This window comes from Mytilus galloprovincialis, chromosome 10 (assembly GCF_965363235.1).
Source record: "Mytilus galloprovincialis chromosome 10, xbMytGall1.hap1.1, whole genome shotgun sequence".
In the NCBI taxonomy this organism is placed as follows: Eukaryota; Metazoa; Mollusca; class Bivalvia; order Mytilida; family Mytilidae; genus Mytilus; species Mytilus galloprovincialis.
The window spans coordinates 17,900,390-17,915,251 of NC_134847.1; the positions used below are offsets into that span (position 1 = coordinate 17,900,390).

The following is a 14,862-nucleotide window of genomic DNA, read 5'->3' on the forward strand; positions in this document are numbered from 1 at the left end:
ACTTATAAAAATCAGTCGAAAAAGGCTTAACTCATCAGATTGATACAAATAGATATACAACCATCTAACAAAAAACACAAAAAGGATGTAAACGGATACTTGTCAATCAGCAACATTTTTTATCATAGCATAGTATGTAATATTCTTTAATTACAGCGGTTACCTGAGCTGAGGTCACGCCAAAAAACACAAAACACATCCAATTCGTCTCAAATAAACTCAGTTCACCATACTTAATGAAGAAATTAGTTTATTACAACACAATCATATACTCTAGCATTGTATCTATAATGGTTTCCAGAAAAACAACAACAAATATAACCCATTTAACTCAAATTAAGTCAAGTCAACTTATCAAAAACATTTAAATAAACAATACAACATCCATGAAGACCTACATTTAGAAACGAAGAATTGACGCTATTATTCTTTCATTCGAGTATTTGCAGTCATCCCCCCCCCCCCAAAAAAAAAAAAAATTAAAAAAAAATCCATATTTAGCCTGACAATGTACAGTAATACAGATATGACCTGAGGTAACCTGGAAATATTTTATTTTTGTAAAGCTGACCCTTTCGTCAAATGATCATGTACAATAATACATAGGTGACCTGAGGTAACCTGACCAAGAACAGTTATACAGAGCTTAGCTGGACATATCTATGCTTTGTAAAGCTGATATGGGGTAACCTGAACATGTATGGTATTAATAAAGATAAAGATTAAGATATTTTTATTTCCTAATCATAAGGCTCATAACAAGCATGTAATCACATAAAGTAAAAATAAAAAGCCTTTCTCTCCGACTCGCATACACTCACACATACAACTCTCGTTCTGATTAAGGATGATTGATTTAACAATACAACATGTAAATGAAAAATGAAATACAGTAAAAATACAGATACAAATGTATTTTTATTTTATTTTTTATTTTTTTATGAGGAGAGTCAGTTGGAGTAGATATGGAACGAAGGATAACTCTTACTGCCCAGAAAAGAAAAAAAAAAAAAAAAAACAATTCAAGTATAATGTGACAATGAACTGGTGAAGACTATAAATAGGTTTTATAAGTTTCAGTTAAGCAAATATTTAGTTTCTCAATGTGTAAAATGAGGATAGCAATTCACATAGTTTAGAGTTAAAATGAAGGCTATCGTTTGACATGAACCAAATAAGCAGATTACTATCGGATATTTGGGATAAATATGGGTATTTTGTAAAGAGTTCATCCAGAAAGGTTTTTCTTTCCTTATTATAAAGGGTACATTTAAATAAAAAATGTTCTTCGTCTTCAACCGAGTTCAGAGAGAACATGTTCTCTCTGATCTTGGCAGTGTAATATTTTTTCCATGTTCATCAATTTTTCGTTTGTAACGGCCTCTCTATGCGGAAACAATGATTGCTTATTCTAAACCTAGTAAGTATAACTCTCTTATCTCTGTTCTTAATATTGAAGTAATCTTCAAAAGTGAAATTATGTTTAAATTTAAAGTAGTTGCTCAATTTACTGTGATCATATTTTTTTATTAAGTCTTTTTGATTGCTCCAATATGTTAAAAATCAGTTTTGATACATTTTCTAAGTAAACTTTTGTATTTATTTTTACTGAGTTTTTTACAAAGTGCTAAATTTAAACCAAGTTTTTCACTAAAAAACTTTATGTTTGCATACCACGATTGATTAGCCACAGCTTTATCAGAGGAGCTTTCAATATAAGCATCACTTAAGAGATCAGTGGGCGAGTTTTCAAGGCGGTGCCAATACATCATAAACATTTGAATTACTATGTTTATATATATTGAAGGAAATCTACCTAGCTCTGATATAACATGTATAACTCCAATATTTGTGCAATTTTTGGAGACACCAAGAACATACTTGCAAAATTTAAGATTTAGTTTATCAGGTTCCCAATTTTTGAAGATTTCAAAAAGATGCATGGCTCTTCTTTTTGGAGTAAAATTTAACATACCCCATATTTCACAGCCATATAAAGCTATTGGTTTGATGGTGTGATCAGATATATGACGTAAAGTCTTAATAGATGGAGAACATGACTTAATGTTTTTGTAAAATTTAAAAGAAACCTTCAGTCCTTTATCATATAGGGTTTTCTAGCTACATTGAATTTTCCAGTATTAGAAAGAACTAATCCTAAGTATTTATAGAATTTCACACACTCTATTCTGTTTGCACCTATATTAAATTCATCTGACAGTAGTCTCCCAGTTTTATTAAAGATTATAATTTGTGTTTTCTTTGTGTTTATTTCAAGACACCAGTCATTACAATATTGGTACAAAATATTAAGTTGGGTTTGTAACACCTTTTTATTATCTGAAAATAACACCAGGTCATCCCCATAGAGAAGGCAAAGTACACATTTATTATTTAATTGTAAACAGTCACAGTTGTCCTCTAAAGCTTTGGGCAAATCGTTTATGAAAAATTTAAACAGGTTAGGACTTAAAACATCCCCTTGACAGACTCCAACTTTTGAGCTAAAAAAATCAGTTATTTTATTACCTACCCTCACACAGAGTTTGTCATTGTTATACATACTATTTAGAATTCTATAGAAAAAACCATCAATATTAATTTCCCTCTAACAATTTCAACAGGATACCAACGTGAAGCACTTTATCAAGGCTTTACGAAAGTCCAAAAAACATGTATATAGTTTTTTGCTACCACAGTTTAAATATTTATCAACAATGCATTTTAGAACAAAGACATGATCTGAAGTCCTGGATTTCTTAGAGAACCCAATTTGAGTTTGATGTATAATCCCGTTTTCAGACAAAAAATTATCAAGTCTGGTGTTTAAAATAATGTTAAACAGTTTGCCAATACTATTATTAATTGCTATGCCTCTATAGTTTTCAGGTTTATTGGGATCTTTAGATTTGTACAAAGGGCATATTAAACTTTGAGACCAAGACTTCAGATAGTGACCACATCTAAATATTGCATTGAATAGTTTTAGAAAACACGGGATCATGTGGGATTGTGACACTTTCAGCATTTCAAAACCGTCGGATTGTTCCATGCCGGAACCCGGGATTGAACCGGGGGACTTCAGATCATGTCTTTGTTCTAAAATGCATTGTTGATAAATTAAGAAAATTATTTTCTTCAGTCTAAAGCTCTCCCAACTGAGCTATTCCGGCTGACATGGATTGTTCTGCATTTATAGGTATTGAGCTGTTAGACTTATGATATAATTACATGAAACTGAAAGTGCATGTGCATGTGCAAATTAAGAAAACTATTTTCTTGTGTTGAAAATTGAAATAACTATAGATACCAGACAGACAGTCTAGTTTCAAACACGTGTTCTTAGAATATTTATCATTCATTTCTATGTGAAAAAGTCCGTGTACATATTAAAATTAAGATTTTAGCTTTAATAAAAGAAGAAAAAAAAAAACCCTGTTTTCTTCTTCCAAGAAGAGAAGAAAGCCGTTACTCTTTCGTCAACGTTATCTTTGAACATCCGTGATTGACTTGACATCATAAAGGATCATCGCCAACGTTACCAAGTTAGATTAACCACATATTCAGAAGCAAGGTCAATTGAAAAAGGTAATATACCGATGAACACACTGCAATATAATGACACACCCAACATGCATACATGTAGGTCAGGAGTCAAAAAGTCATCATGGTACACGTAACAATGTCCTATGTCGTGATACACTACACATGCAAAATATAGAAAACCTAGGGCAGAGACAGAAACACAAGACATTTAACTAAACTCAATTAAATGTTACTTGTATTGCAGGTCACTACAATTGCCTTCAACAAAGAATATAAACTCTCGCAACAATGCAAAGTGAAATCCGTCTTTCGCTAAGTTTGAGCATGATTCTTTGCAACGATTATCTTACCACTGTTAATTGAGAATCGAGTCGTGCAGTTATGCCAATAAATTAAAACGGTATTAAGATAAGACTTTAAAACACAAAAAACTAGGGTTTACCATTAATTTTTAAACCAACCATATGATAGTACTATCATGGTTAGCTTATGCAAACACATGATACAGTTATGAAATTGAATATTTGAAATAGTACGACCAGAACATAACAAGACAGAGTTGTAAACAATTCTGTCTGTAATGATACTTATCGAATTTTTAATCCTAATGCACAAATTAGGAACCGTACTTTTCATTCAATTTATTTATCTAAAATGTACGCTTGGGTTGAACAATGGAAATTAACACTGTATATTTATATAAACGATCAATCTTGTAAAATAAAATAAATAAATAACCAAAGGGTGTATGTAAATTGACTGCTTTGTGCTAGCCTACCGTAGTTGCAGGACTTTATAGTGCTAGTACACTGGAACGCTATCCGCAGGAAGACAGCGCCCCACGCTAATTAAAACTGGGTTAGCGCAAACCAGGTCTCGCGAAGTACCATTTTTTAAGTCTTAGATTTGACTTGCGGCTTAATGACATGAAAAATTAAAATAAGGACCAAAAGTAGATACAAAAATAATTTGGGTGTCGCAAATTAGGAAAAATAAAAAAGCCAAAGGTTATCGTGAGTTTTTGTTTAGTTAGCATAATTTCAATAGTTTAATTAGCTTATCCCTACATATATTTTATATAATTTTAGATATGTTAAATTATTTCGAATGATTAGAATTATTTTTGTTTTTTTTTTTATTTTATAATTTATTTTGGTTTTAATTCGTCTTGAAGATCTCGCTGAACTGCCGGTTATGGCCTAACTCCATTTCTGAGTCACTGACCCCGGATAACTCTTGCAGTGTAGTTGGTCTTCTTTACGTTGTTTGGTTGGTCCGTCTTGAAGAGCCTTCTGTACTTCCGGTTATGGCCTGACTCCATTTCTGAGTCACTGACCCCGGATAACTCTTGCAGTGTAGTTGGTCTTCTTAACGTTGTTTGGTTGGACCGTCTTGAAGAGCCTTCTGTACTGCCGGTTATGGCCTGGCTCCATTTTGAGTCTCTGACCCCGGATAACTCTTGCAGTGTAGTTGGTCTTCTTAACGATCGTATTTTAATTATTTTATTTCTATTATTGTTTTATTTTTATATATACTTATATAAATTTATGATAATCAATTTCTGTTAAATATTTTACCAAACACGACCAGACATATTGTTGTTTATCTTTAGGAGGATCTAGTAATATTTTGGTATTAATATTTTGAATTTGAACCTTATCCAAGTTTGATTGCAAATTTTGTCTCTCTTGTGAATGTTTAATACAGTTTACTAGTAAGTGTTCTATATCCTCTTTAATGCCGCATGTATTGCATATTGGAGAGACATTGCGGATGTACTGGCCTAGTTAACCAGGTAATAAAGTAGTGCCCAACCTAAGTCTAGTTATTGTTTTTGCATGAAATCGATCACCTTGATAAAAATTTGGTTTTTTATTTACTGTATTATTTATAGAACGACTTCATAGGGAGCATGTGTTATCCCATCTTGCTTGCCACTTTTTCTAATATAATGCTATTGTTATTGCAATGAATTCGTTTGCACTAAGACTCAAGTTAAGGTCAATCTTATCATTACTTAGCGCTAATTTAGCTAGTTTGTCAACCTGTTCATTACCTAGGATACCAACATGCACTGGTATCCATTCTATGGTTACTTCTATATTTTTTTCCATATATATTGCTCATATTCTTCATTTGACACAAATATTCATTAAAATAAGTCACATAATGCTTCAATGCATTATATCTTCTATTTCATTACAACAAATATCACACAAATCATTATCTACCAACTTCATTTTTAATAAACGTTCGTTTGTAAATATACAACAGTGAGCTGTTTTAAAATCAAGCTCCGTCATTATTGACGGTTTCCAAAACATATTAACTATTTTCCATACTTTATGCATAATACTTTCACCCTCTTGAAAGATATCCATTCATTTGTCAACAGATTTTGGTTGCTGACACAATTTATCTATAACAAGACAATACAACTATTTTGATGAACACATCTTAAAATTAACAACTTTACAATTCATATTCAAATTAATGTCAATGTCTCAGTCAAACGCTCTCCTAACTGAGCTATTCCGGCTGACATGGATTGTTCTGCAATTAGGTGCATTTATAAGTATCGAGCTGTTAGACCAATGATATAATTACATGAAACTGAAAGTGCATGTGCATGTGCAAATTAAGAAAATTATTTTCTTGTGTTGAAAATTGAAATAACTATAGATACCAGTATAGTTTCAAACACGTGTTCTTCGAATATTTATCATTCAATTCTATGTGAACAAGTCCGTGTACATATTAACATTAAGATTTTAGCTTTAACATGTTTAATAAACGAAGAAAAAAAAAACCACCCTGTTTTCTTCTTCCAAGAAGAGAAGAAAACAGTTACTCTTTCGTCAACGTTATCTTTGAACATCCGTGATTGACTTGACATCATAAAGGATCATCGCCAACGTTACCATGTTAGATTAACGAACAGTTGATCATTAGAAAGACATCACCGTTGAGCTGGTAAATGTGTGTTTTCTTCTCCCGTATCATGTGCACTGTTTCTGCAATCTGACATGCCATTAGTATAGTTACATCTAGTCATTCTATGGAGAAAAGTTTCTTTGGATTATCTTGCAAAAGTAGTGAGTAGCAAAAAATATCCTGCCAGCCGCCGGATTGTTCCGTGCCGGAACCCGGGATTGAACCGGGGGCCTTTAGATCTTCAGTCTAACGCTCTCCCAACTGAGCTATTCCGGCTGACATGGATTGTTCTGCAATTAGGTGCATTTATAGGTATCGAGCTGTTAGACCAATGATATAATTACATGAAACTGAAAGTGCATGTGCATGTGCAAATTAAGAAAATTATTTTCTTGTGTTGAAAATTGAAATAGCTATAGATACCAGTATAGTTTCAAACACGTGTTCTAAGAATATTTAGCATTCATTTCTATGTGAAAAAGTCCGTGTAGTACTATACATAATAGCATTAAGATTTTAGCTTTAATAAAAGAAGAAAAAAAAAAAAACACCCTATTTTCTTCTTCCAAGAAGAGAAGAAAACAGTTACTCTTTCGTCGACGTTATCTTTGAACATCCGTGATTGACTTGACATCATAAAGGATCATCGTCAACGTTACCAAGTTAGATTAACGAACAGTTGATCATTAGAAAGACATCACCGTTGAGCTGGTAAATGTGTGTTTTCTTCTCCCGTATCATGTGCACTGTTTCTGCAATCTGACATGCCATTAGTATAGTTACATCTAGTCATTCTATGGAGAAAAGTTTCTTTGGATTATCTTGCAAAAGTAGTGAGTAGCAAAAAATATCCTGCCAGCCGCCGGATTGTTCCGTGCCGGAACCCGGGATTGAACCGGGGGCCTTTAGATCTTCAGTCTAACGCTCTCCCAACTGAGCTATTCCGGCTGACATGGATTGTTCTGCAATTAGGTGCATTTATAAGTATTGAGCTGTTAGACCAATGATATCATTACATGAAACTGAAAGTGCATGTGCATGTGCAAATTAAGAAAATTATTTTCTTGTGTTGAAAATTGAAATAGCTATAGATACCAGTATAGTTTCAAACACGTGTTCTAAGAATATTTATCATTCATTTCTATGTGAAAAAGTCCGTGTAGTACTATACATAATAGCATTAAGATTTTAGCTTTAATAAAAGAAGAAAAAAAAAACACCCTATTTTCTTCTTCCAAGAAGAGAAGAAAACAGTTACTCTTTCGTCGACGTTATCTTTGAACATCCGTGATTGACTTGACATCATAAAGGATCATCGTCAACGTTACCAAGTTAGATTAACGAACAGTTGATCATTAGAAAGACATCACCGTTGAGCTGGTAAATGTGTGTTTTCTTCTCCCGTATCATGTGCACTGTTTCTGCAATCTGACATGCCATTAGTATAGTTACATCTAGTCATTCTATGGAGAAAAGTTTCTTTGGATTATCTTGCAAAAGTAGTGAGTAGCAAAAAATATCCTGCCAGCCGCCGGATTGTTCCGTGCCGGAACCCGGGATTGAACCGGGGGCCTTTAGATCTTCAGTCTAACGCTCTCCCAACTGAGCTATTCCGGCTGACATGGATTGTTCTGCAATTAGGTGCATTTATAAGTATTGAGCTGTTAGACCAATGATATCATTACATGAAACTGAAAGTGCATGTGCATGTGCAAATTAAGAAAATTATTTTCTTGTGTTGAAAATTGAAATAGCTATAGATACCAGTATAGTTTCAAACACGTGTTCTAAGAATATTTATCATTCATTTCTATGTGAAAAAGTCCGTGTAGTACTATACATAATTTAGCATTAAGATTTTAGCTTTAATAAAAGAAGAAAAAAAAAACACCCTATTTTCTTCTTCCAAGAAGAGAAGAAAACAGTTACTCTTTCGTCGACGTTATCTTTGAACATCCGTGATTGACTTGACATCATAAAGGATCATCGTCAACGTTACCAAGTTAGATTAACGAACAGTTGATCATTAGAAAGACATCACCGTTGAGCTGGTAAATGTGTGTTTTCTTCTCCCGTATCATGTGCACTGTTTCTGCAATCTGACATGCCATTAGTATAGTTACATCTAGTCATTCTATGGAGAAAAGTTTCTTTGGATTATCTTGCAAAAGTAGTGAGTAGCAAAAAATATCCTGCCAGCCGCCGGATTGTTCCGTGCCGGAACCCGGGATTGAACCGGGGGCCTTTAGATCTTCAGTCTAACGCTCTCCCAACTGAGCTATTCCGGCTGACATGGATTGTTCTGCAATTAGGTGCATTTATAAGTATTGAGCTGTTAGACCAATGATATCATTACATGAAACTGAAAGTGCATGTGCATGTGCAAATTAAGAAAATTATTTTCTTGTGTTGAAAATTGAAATAGCTATAGATACCAGTATAGTTTCAAACACGTGTTCTAAGAATATTTATCATTCATTTCTATGTGAAAAAGTCCGTGTAGTACTATACATAATAGCATTAAGATTTTAGCTTTAATAAAAGAAGAAAAAAAAAACACCCTATTTTCTTCTTCCAAGAAGAGAAGAAAACAGTTACTCTTTCGTCGACGTTATCTTTGAACATCCGTGATTGACTTGACATCATAAAGGATCATCGTCAACGTTACCAAGTTAGATTAACGAACAGTTGATCATTAGAAAGACATCACCGTTGAGCTGGTAAATGTGTGTTTTCTTCTCCCGTATCATGTGCACTGTTTCTGCAATCTGACATGCCATTAGTATAGTTACATCTAGTCATTCTATGGAGAAAAGTTTCTTTGGATTATCTTGCAAAAGTAGTGAGTAGCAAAAAATATCCTGCCAGCCGCCGGATTGTTCCGTGCCGGAACCCGGGATTGAACCGGGGGCCTTTAGATCTTCAGTCTAACGCTCTCCCAACTGAGCTATTCCGGCTGACATGGATTGTTCTGCAATTAGGTGCATTTATAAGTATTGAGCTGTTAGACCAATGATATCATTACATGAAACTGAAAGTGCATGTGCATGTGCAAATTAAGAAAATTATTTTCTTGTGTTGAAAATTGAAATAGCTATAGATACCAGTATAGTTTCAAACACGTGTTCTAAGAATATTTATCATTCATTTCTATGTGAAAAAGTCCGTGTAGTACTATACATAATAGCATTAAGATTTTAGCTTTAATAAAAGAAGAAAAAAAAAACACCCTATTTTCTTCTTCCAAGAAGAGAAGAAAACAGTTACTCTTTCGTCGACGTTATCTTTGAACATCCGTGATTGACTTGACATCATAAAGGATCATCGTCAACGTTACCAAGTTAGATTAACGAACAGTTGATCATTAGAAAGACATCACCGTTGAGCTGGTAAATGTGTGTTTTCTTCTCCCGTATCATGTGCACTGTTTCTGCAATCTGACATGCCATTAGTATAGTTACATCTAGTCATTCTATGGAGAAAAGTTTCTTTGGATTATCTTGCAAAAGTAGTGAGTAGCAAAAAATATCCTGCCAGCCGCCGGATTGTTCCGTGCCGGAACCCGGGATTGAACCGGGTGCCTTTAGATCTTCAGTCTAACGCTCTCCCAACTGAGCTATTCCGGCTGACATGGATTGTTCTGCAATTAGGTGCATTTATAAGTATTGAGCTGTTAGACCAATGATATCATTACATGAAACTGAAATTGCATGTGCATGTGCAAATTAAGAAAATTATTTTCTTGTGTTGAAAATTGAAATAGCTATAGATACCAGTATAGTTTCAAACACGTGTTCTAAGAATATTTATCATTCATTTCTATGTGAAAAAGTCCGTGTAGTACTATACATAATTTAGCATTAAGATTTTAGCTTTAATAAAAGAAGAAAAAAAAAAACACCCTATTTTCTTCTTCCAAGAAGAGAAGAAAACAGTTACTCTTTCGTCGACGTTATCTTTGAACATCCGTGATTGACTTGACATCATAAAGGATCATCGTCAACGTTACCAAGTTAGATTAACGAACAGTTGATCATTAGAAAGACATCACCGTTGAGCTGGTAAATGTGTGTTTTCTTCTCCCGTATCATGTGCACTGTTTCTGCAATCTGACATGCCATTAGTATAGTTACATCTAGTCATTCTATGGAGAAAAGTTTCTTTGGATTATCTTGCAAAAGTAGTGAGTAGCAAAAAATATCCTGCCAGCCGCCGGATTGTTCCGTGCCGGAACCCGGGATTGAACCGGGGGCCTTTAGATCTTCAGTCTAACGCTCTCCCAACTGAGCTATTCCGGCTGACATGGATTGTTCTGCAATTAGGTGCATTTATAAGTATTGAGCTGTTAGACCAATGATATCATTACATGAAACTGAAAGTGCATGTGCATGTGCAAATTAAGAAAATTATTTTCTTGTGTTGAAAATTGAAATAGCTATAGATACCAGTATAGTTTCAAACACGTGTTCTAAGAATATTTATCATTTATTTCTATGTGAAAAAGTCCGTGTAGTACTATACATAATAGCATTAAGATTTTAGCTTTAATAAAAGAAGAAAAAAAAAACACCCTATTTTCTTCTTCCAAGAAGAGAAGAAAACAGTTACTCTTTCGTCGACGTTATCTTTGAACATCCGTGATTGACTTGACATCATAAAGGATCATCGTCAACGTTACCAAGTTAGATTAACGAACAGTTGATCATTAGAAAGACATCACCGTTGAGCTGGTAAATGTGTGTTTTCTTCTCCCGTATCATGTGCACTGTTTCTGCAATCTGACATGCCATTAGTATAGTTACATCTAGTCATTCTATGGAGAAAAGTTTCTTTGGATTATCTTGCAAAAGTAGTGAGTAGCAAAAAATATCCTGCCAGCCGCCGGATTGTTCCGTGCCGGAACCCGGGATTGAACCGGGGGCCTTTAGATCTTCAGTCTAACGCTCTCCCAACTGAGCTATTCCGGCTGACATGGATTGTTCTGCAATTAGGTGCATTTATAAGTATTGAGCTGTTAGACCAATGATATCATTACATGAAACTGAAAGTGCATGTGCATGTGCAAATTAAGAAAATTATTTTCTTGTGTTGAAAATTGAAATAGCTATAGATACCAGTATAGTTTCAAACACGTGTTCTAAGAATATTTATCATTCATTTCTATGTGAAAAAGTCCGTGTAGTACTATACATAATAGCATTAAGATTTTAGCTTTAATAAAAGAAGAAAAAAAAACACCCTATTTTCTTCTTCCAAGAAGAGAAGAAAACAGTTACTCTTTCGTCGACGTTATCTTTGAACATCCGTGATTGACTTGACATCATAAAGGATCATCGTCAACGTTACCAAGTTAGATTAACGAACAGTTGATCATTAGAAAGACATCACCGTTGAGCTGGTAAATGTGTGTTTTCTTCTCCCGTATCATGTGCACTGTTTCTGCAATCTGACATGCCATTAGTATAGTTACATCTAGTCATTCTATGGAGAAAAGTTTCTTTGGATTATCTTGCAAAAGTAGTGAGTAGCAAAAAATATCCTGCCAGCCGCCGGATTGTTCCGTGCCGGAACCCGGGATTGAACCGGGGGCCTTTAGATCTTCAGTCTAACGCTCTCCCAACTGAGCTATTCCGGCTGACATGGATTGTTCTGCAATTAGGTGCATTTATAAGTATTGAGCTGTTAGACCAATGATATCATTACATGAAACTGAAAGTGCATGTGCATGTGCAAATTAAGAAAATTATTTTCTTGTGTTGAAAATTGAAATAGCTATAGATACCAGTATAGTTTCAAACACGTGTTCTAAGAATATTTATCATTCATTTCTATGTGAAAAAGTCCGTGTAGTACTATACATAATAGCATTAAGATTTTAGCTTTAATAAAAGAAGAAAAAAAAAACACCCTATTTTCTTCTTCCAAGAAGAGAAGAAAACAGTTACTCTTTCGTCGACGTTATCTTTGAACATCCGTGATTGACTTGACATCATAAAGGATCATCGTCAACGTTACCAAGTTAGATTAACGAACAGTTGATCATTAGAAAGACATCACCGTTGAGCTGGTAAATGTGTGTTTTCTTCTCCCGTATCATGTGCACTGTTTCTGCAATCTGACATGCCATTAGTATAGTTACATCTAGTCATTCTATGGAGAAAAGTTTCTTTGGATTATCTTGCAAAAGTAGTGAGTAGCAAAAAATATCCTGCCAGCCGCCGGATTGTTCCGTGCCGGAACCCGGGATTGAACCGGGGGCCTTTAGATCTTCAGTCTAACGCTCTCCCAACTGAGCTATTCCGGCTGACATGGATTGTTCTGCAATTAGGTGCATTTATAAGTATTGAGCTGTTAGACCAATGATATCATTACATGAAACTGAAAGTGCATGTGCATGTGCAAATTAAGAAAATTATTTTCTTGTGTTGAAAATTGAAATAGCTATAGATACCAGTATAGTTTCAAACACGTGTTCTAAGAATATTTATCATTCATTTCTATGTGAAAAAGTCCGTGTAGTACTATACATAATTTAGCATTAAGATTTTAGCTTTAATAAAAGAAGAAAAAAAAAACACCCTATTTTCTTCTTCCAAGAAGAGAAGAAAACAGTTACTCTTTCGTCGACGTTATCTTTGAACATCCGTGATTGACTTGACATCATAAAGGATCATCGTCAACGTTACCAAGTTAGATTAACGAACAGTTGATCATTAGAAAGACATCACCGTTGAGCTGGTAAATGTGTGTTTTCTTCTCCCGTATCATGTGCACTGTTTCTGCAATCTGACATGCCATTAGTATAGTTACATCTAGTCATTCTATGGAGAAAAGTTTCTTTGGATTATCTTGCAAAAGTAGTGAGTAGCAAAAAATATCCTGCCAGCCGCCGGATTGTTCCGTGCCGGAACCCGGGATTGAACCGGGGGCCTTTAGATCTTCAGTCTAACGCTCTCCCAACTGAGCTATTCCGGCTGACATGGATTGTTCTGCAATTAGGTGCATTTATAAGTATTGAGCTGTTAGACCAATGATATCATTACATGAAACTGAAAGTGCATGTGCATGTGCAAATTAAGAAAATTATTTTCTTGTGTTGAAAATTGAAATAGCTATAGATACCAGTATAGTTTCAAACACGTGTTCTAAGAATATTTATCATTCATTTCTATGTGAAAAAGTCCGTGTAGTACTATACATAATAGCATTAAGATTTTAGCTTTAATAAAAGAAGAAAAAAAAAACACCCTATTTTCTTCTTCCAAGAAGAGAAGAAAACAGTTACTCTTTCGTCGACGTTATCTTTGAACATCCGTGATTGACTTGACATCATAAAGGATCATCGTCAACGTTACCAAGTTAGATTAACGAACAGTTGATCATTAGAAAGACATCACCGTTGAGCTGGTAAATGTGTGTTTTCTTCTCCCGTATCATGTGCACTGTTTCTGCAATCTGACATGCCATTAGTATAGTTACATCTAGTCATTCTATGGAGAAAAGTTTCTTTGGATTATCTTGCAAAAGTAGTGAGTAGCAAAAAATATCCTGCCAGCCGCCGGATTGTTCCGTGCCGGAACCCGGGATTGAACCGGGGGCCTTTAGATCTTCAGTCTAACGCTCTCCCAACTGAGCTATTCCGGCTGACATGGATTGTTCTGCAATTAGGTGCATTTATAAGTATTGAGCTGTTAGACCAATGATATCATTACATGAAACTGAAAGTGCATGTGCATGTGCAAATTAAGAAAATTATTTTCTTGTGTTGAAAATTGAAATAGCTATAGATACCAGTATAGTTTCAAACACGTGTTCTAAGAATATTTATCATTCATTTCTATGTGAAAAAGTCCGTGTAGTACTATACATAATAGCATTAAGATTTTAGCTTTAATAAAAGAAGAAAAAAAAAACACCCTATTTTCTTCTTCCAAGAAGAGAAGAAAACAGTTACTCTTTCGTCGACGTTATCTTTGAACATCCGTGATTGACTTGACATCATAAAGGATCATCGTCAACGTTACCAAGTTAGATTAACGAACAGTTGATCATTAGAAAGACATCACCGTTGAGCTGGTAAATGTGTGTTTTCTTCTCCCGTATCATGTGCACTGTTTCTGCAATCTGACATGCCATTAGTATAGTTACATCTAGTCATTCTATGGAGAAAAGTTTCTTTGGATTATCTTGCAAAAGTAGTGAGTAGCAAAAAATATCCTGCCAGCCGCCGGATTGTTCCGTGCCGGAACCCGGGATTGAACCGGGTGCCTTTAGATCTTCAGTCTAACGCTCTCCCAACTGAGCTATTCCGGCTGACATGGATTGTTCTGCAATTAGGTGCATTTATAAGTATTGAGCTGTTAGACCAATGATATCATTACA

At 34.6% G+C, this 14,862-nt stretch overlaps 14 non-coding genes across 14 annotated transcripts; all 14 read right to left on the minus strand.

The window, feature by feature from the left end:
- Positions 1-3,051: 3,051 nt before the first annotated feature.
- On the minus strand, positions 3,052-3,173 carry Trnaf-gaa (transfer RNA phenylalanine (anticodon GAA)). Its single transcript has 2 exons — positions 3,137-3,173; positions 3,052-3,087 (listed from the first exon to the last, which is right to left on the minus strand). It is a non-coding gene; the product is annotated as a tRNA-Phe (tRNA).
- Positions 3,174-6,683: 3,510 nt separating this feature from the next.
- On the minus strand, positions 6,684-6,756 carry Trnaf-gaa (transfer RNA phenylalanine (anticodon GAA)). The gene has a single exon. It is a non-coding gene; the product is annotated as a tRNA-Phe (tRNA).
- Positions 6,757-7,355: 599 nt separating this feature from the next.
- Trnaf-gaa (transfer RNA phenylalanine (anticodon GAA)) lies at positions 7,356-7,428 on the minus strand. The gene has a single exon. It is a non-coding gene; the product is annotated as a tRNA-Phe (tRNA).
- Positions 7,429-8,024: 596 nt separating this feature from the next.
- Trnaf-gaa (transfer RNA phenylalanine (anticodon GAA)) lies at positions 8,025-8,097 on the minus strand. The gene has a single exon. It is a non-coding gene; the product is annotated as a tRNA-Phe (tRNA).
- A 598-nt stretch (positions 8,098-8,695) lies between these two features.
- Trnaf-gaa (transfer RNA phenylalanine (anticodon GAA)) lies at positions 8,696-8,768 on the minus strand. Its single transcript has one exon. It is a non-coding gene; the product is annotated as a tRNA-Phe (tRNA).
- Positions 8,769-9,364: 596 nt separating this feature from the next.
- Trnaf-gaa (transfer RNA phenylalanine (anticodon GAA)) lies at positions 9,365-9,437 on the minus strand. The gene has a single exon. It is a non-coding gene; the product is annotated as a tRNA-Phe (tRNA).
- A 596-nt stretch (positions 9,438-10,033) lies between these two features.
- On the minus strand, positions 10,034-10,106 carry Trnaf-gaa (transfer RNA phenylalanine (anticodon GAA)). Its single transcript has one exon. It is a non-coding gene; the product is annotated as a tRNA-Phe (tRNA).
- Positions 10,107-10,705: 599 nt separating this feature from the next.
- Positions 10,706-10,778, minus strand: Trnaf-gaa (transfer RNA phenylalanine (anticodon GAA)). Its single transcript has one exon. It is a non-coding gene; the product is annotated as a tRNA-Phe (tRNA).
- Positions 10,779-11,374: 596 nt separating this feature from the next.
- Trnaf-gaa (transfer RNA phenylalanine (anticodon GAA)) lies at positions 11,375-11,447 on the minus strand. Its single transcript has one exon. It is a non-coding gene; the product is annotated as a tRNA-Phe (tRNA).
- A 595-nt stretch (positions 11,448-12,042) lies between these two features.
- Positions 12,043-12,115, minus strand: Trnaf-gaa (transfer RNA phenylalanine (anticodon GAA)). Its single transcript has one exon. It is a non-coding gene; the product is annotated as a tRNA-Phe (tRNA).
- A 596-nt stretch (positions 12,116-12,711) lies between these two features.
- On the minus strand, positions 12,712-12,784 carry Trnaf-gaa (transfer RNA phenylalanine (anticodon GAA)). The gene has a single exon. It is a non-coding gene; the product is annotated as a tRNA-Phe (tRNA).
- Positions 12,785-13,382: 598 nt separating this feature from the next.
- On the minus strand, positions 13,383-13,455 carry Trnaf-gaa (transfer RNA phenylalanine (anticodon GAA)). The gene has a single exon. It is a non-coding gene; the product is annotated as a tRNA-Phe (tRNA).
- Positions 13,456-14,051: 596 nt separating this feature from the next.
- Positions 14,052-14,124, minus strand: Trnaf-gaa (transfer RNA phenylalanine (anticodon GAA)). The gene has a single exon. It is a non-coding gene; the product is annotated as a tRNA-Phe (tRNA).
- A 596-nt stretch (positions 14,125-14,720) lies between these two features.
- On the minus strand, positions 14,721-14,793 carry Trnaf-gaa (transfer RNA phenylalanine (anticodon GAA)). The gene has a single exon. It is a non-coding gene; the product is annotated as a tRNA-Phe (tRNA).
- Between the last annotated feature and the right edge of the window lie 69 nt (positions 14,794-14,862).